This window comes from Pteropus medius, unplaced genomic scaffold, assembly GCF_902729225.1.
Source record: "Pteropus medius unplaced genomic scaffold, Ma_sr-lr_union100, whole genome shotgun sequence".
Classification (NCBI taxonomy): Eukaryota; Metazoa; Chordata; class Mammalia; order Chiroptera; family Pteropodidae; genus Pteropus; species Pteropus medius.
The window spans coordinates 119,607-123,870 of NW_024351200.1; the positions used below are offsets into that span (position 1 = coordinate 119,607).

Sequence of the window (4,264 nt, forward strand, 5' to 3'; positions counted from 1 at the left end):
CCCCAATATTAAAGGAAAGTTTCCAGAAAGCTCGGTTCTTCCTTCAGTGACAATATTGGTGTATTTACCAATAAAGTTAATCACTGTGGGCCCAGTGTGGGATGGATAATAGACTTTGGAGGCCACTAAGGTAGGAAGGGAAAAAATGTTTATACTAACGGCTTAGTTCTCAATGTTAAAAATAAAACAAGTTTAACATTAGACTAAATAAGGAAAAAGAAACAACAACTTATCATGGATTCAAAATATGACAGCATGAACCTTCAGATTAGCAATTAAAGACAAATGAAAGCCCAGAGTGGTAATCAGGAGGAGAGGACACGTTTTCTCTGACATCGTTAAATTCTAGTGGCCAGAGAGACATCCCACGTCAGTATGTGTGCAATGGGGGTGGGGATCTAACAGGAGTCCCTCACAACAACGACAATGACAACAGCAACAACAGCAAAACAAGGCGGCCTATAAGGTAATTCATGGAGAATTATTGTCAGTATGAACCGGCAGGGTACCCGGTAGAATTTTCAACTTCGAACTTGATTTAAGATGGTCCTATATTTCCGATGGCCCCACAGTCATCACGGAAGCAAAACAAACTGTCAAGTCAGTTACCTGGCAACATAAGAACTATGAGCACATCCTACATTTAGCAGCCTGGAGGCCATTCACTGTGTAGAGACAATGAAGATCTCAGTCTCCAACCCCAAGGAGGGACTTACTCATTCTCCTGTTGTGGGTGGTGGCATCACAGAGATCCACATGCAAAATCAGATGGCCCTTCCGGGTGCTGGGTGTGGTCAGGTTGGTCTGGTCTGAGAGGAGAAGCTTCACGGACAGACCCACATGGAAAATGCTCCAGTCTCTCCCGGAGACTTGGACAATCCCAAAGTGTGGAGTTTACACATCCCTGTTCGTTTGTTTATTTAGCCAAATCCATGACCTCAGGCTCATTTCAGTGAACATAGTTTAGAACATATAGCCCTGTCCTCTCATTTTAGGCCACCGAATCCTGTCCTTGGCAGCAGCACATGATCTAATTGTCTCCCACCCAGTAGACAGTCCCCAATGTCAGAGGCAACTACCCTGGGAAGAATCCATGACGAGTCAGGACAGAACCAGGGACAGAGTCCAGCTGTGTCTCACTCAGGAGAGCTGACTATTCAGGGGCCCACCCGTCTACACCATTTATTGAGCACTTACTATGTGTTGGACTCAGATGGGGGCTGGGAACCTAGATGATGTGACAAGAAAGATACAGAATCTGATTAAGTCTCCGAAGTCCAGCTGCTGCAGAGGATGAATGAGGGGGACGTGGGAATATAGTCAGGGACCTCGAGTGGTCTGTGGATTTGGTACAAAGATGAAGCTCGAGTCCTGGGTAAGGGATGGTGCAGGTGAGGTAGAGAAGAAAGGTCCGATTCTGCGTGGTTTTGGAGGGAAGAGGGAGAGAATGGGGGGTGGGAAAAGATTTAGAGCTGGTCTTTGGGAACAGAGTGGGAGGTGATTAGCTGCACTTCCTTGAAGAAGGTTCACCGGCCAGGGCATGAAGATTAGGTTCCAAGGTCACGTCTGTGATGGAAACCTTGACCACAGTCTCCATTCTTGATCAGTGGTGACCCAGGAATGTTTCTTTTCTAGATTCCGAGCAGAGGATCTTGCTGGGTTTTCCCCCTTTTCTGAGCATTATTTGAGATGTCCCTTCCCCATGACACCCGTGTCACCAGGCTGATTTCCTTCCTGGGAACTAAATGCGCATGCAGTTGTGGGCGTCTCATCCCCACAACAAACCTTCCAGGTGCGAGAGACTCAGCCTCCCAATCCATCGATCTGGAGCCCTGGCCTTCACGAGCACCGGACCGGGTCACTCACAGCGTCTCCCCTGGCATAATCACCGACCAGGGACTGTCTCACTGGTCTGGGAAACACAGGGCCTGTCTGTGCAGCTGAAGTGAGGTCCATCACTTGCTGACCAGATGGCTGGATAACTGGGTCCACAGAGGAGAGGACAGGAGAGACGGTTTCCCTAACTGGCCCCTCCATGTGCATCGCTCTGCCCTCCACCCTCATCCTCAGTTCATGTTGGGTGTGGCACTGTGGACACTGGGAGCTGAGCAGGGCACGCAGGCCAGCTGGCGCCTGTCTCACAAAGTTCCAGATCTGCCTCCCTGACCATTGCATTGTTATGAAAGAGATCAGCCTCCGAAAAAGCCCACGCACATCCATCAGTGAGGCCACGATCTAAAATTCAGGAGTCTCAGAAAAGGTCGAATGCAGCGTAACTTCCATGTTTGGCCACCTTCTCCAACCGGGAGTAACAGCTGTAGGAGGTTTATCAGCTGCAGTGACAGCATTGTCCACCCTCACCTGGGCAACTCTCCTCCACCTGCCCTTCTCTCAGTGGGGACAGTCCCAGAGGTCTAGCTCATGAATCCCTGGCCACCCATTCTGATTCTGGTCCCTTCTGGTCCCATCACCAAAAAGTGCTTCCCCAGGTCACCTCGAGGTCATTGCTGAGAATCCCCAAGTCAGGGGTCCCGGTCCCAGGTGGTGCTGTCACGGTCACCCTCCTCTTCTGTGTCCTGGAAGCTGAGATCAGCGTGAGCCTGATTCAGAAATGCAGAGATCTGACTCTCATACACATACGACACAGACTCGTGTGCCGTGTTTTATTCAGTTCACACACTAACAAGGAGACCGGTTGCCAGGTGAAGCTTGGTCAAGGAGCAGGTGTGAAACAAAGTGCCGCGAGTCCCCGGGGAGGACACGGAACCAGCAGTTCGTGTGCTGGAGACACACGGCTCGATCTAACAAGGAGGAATCACACAGAAGGGAAGAACTGCGTCCCGCACAGAAGGGGACTCGCCTCCACGGGGACGGTCACTGCTCTGTATTGTCCTGATCCATGAGGAGTTTGTACAGGAGACACCACCTCTGTCCTGACCACAGAACAGCCAAGGAATCTGTGGTCAGACTCACCCTGAGGACTCTGAATAGAGCATAGAGACTGCCCTCAGGTGATGGGAGGCCACATAAGGGGACATGAGGCCTGGCCCTTAGTCAGGGGGAGATGGACAGAGCCTTAGGGAACAGGAGCTGTTTCTGATGGGCTCTAGTCACCATGTCACAGAGTGATGCATCTGGGGCTGGGCACCAGGGGGCACTCAGTGACTGTTTCTGTGGAGTCTGGGGGACCCCAGCTGAGTCAAACCACCTAGCACTGCCTGGAGCCCTCTATTCAGGGCTCACAGATGTGACAACCTCACCTCACAGGCCCCACACAGCCCTGCCCCTGCCTACCCCTTACACCGTCAGTGAGAGGGGTCTGAACAAGGGCCCAGTGAGGGATCAAAAAGCTGGGGGTATCATTTGCATGAGTGGACCCTCCCTCTGTCAGAGCTTGAAGAGAGGAGGGAGAGACTTGGGGGAAGCTCTGCTTCAGCTGTGGGGACACAGAGGGCAGGACGCGGTGATCATCTCCACCATGGCCTGGTCCCCTCTCCTCCTCACCCTCCTCGCTCACTGCATAGGTGATTGGATATGAGGACAGGGCAGGGGACCCTCGGAGGCCACATGGGGCCCTACTCCCTCCCCTTGTCTCTAGACCCAGCATCACCATCTCTGTATCTCTCCCTCTTCCAGGCTCCTGGGCCCAGTCTGTGCTGACCCAGCCGTCCTCAGTGTCTGGGGCCCCGGGACAGAGTGTCACCATCTCCTGCACTGGAAGCAGCTCCAACTTCGAAGATACGGTGTGCAGTGGTTCCAGCAGCTCCCGGGAACGTCCCCCAAAACCCTCATCTATTATACTAGCAGTCAACCCTCGGGGGTCCCCAACCGATTCTCTGGCTCCAGATCTGGCAACTCGGCCTCCCTGACCATTAGTGGGCTCCTGGCTGAAGACGAGGCTGATTATTACTGCTCAGCATGGGACAGCAATCTCGATGCTCCCACAGTGCTCCAGGCCTGTGGGGAAGTGAGACAAGAACGGGCTGTTTCCTGTGCAGTGGGGCTTCCCTGAGCCGACCCCACTGCTCTGACCAGACAGCCATACGCCTTCTTTGAGTGTTCGACCTAAAAGTGAAGGTTGAGAACCATCCCAGGGAAACGTCGTCTAGAGAATGTGTCCACATCCTTTGAATTCTGCCCCCAAGTCTGTCCTTGTTGGCAACAGATTGAGTAATTTTCTCAAGTTGAGCAGTTTCTGGGTATCAAGGTTTGGCTGCTCTAGGGACAGATTCTGTGACAGGTTAGGGCACAACGAAGTACACAG

General features: G+C 52.4%; 1 pseudogene; it reads left to right on the forward strand.

Annotated features, from left to right (window-relative positions):
- Positions 1 to 3,344: 3,344 nt before the first annotated feature.
- Positions 3,345 to 3,967, forward strand: LOC120586550 (immunoglobulin lambda variable 1-40-like; annotated as a pseudogene).
- The last annotated feature ends 297 nt before the right edge of the window (positions 3,968 to 4,264 follow it).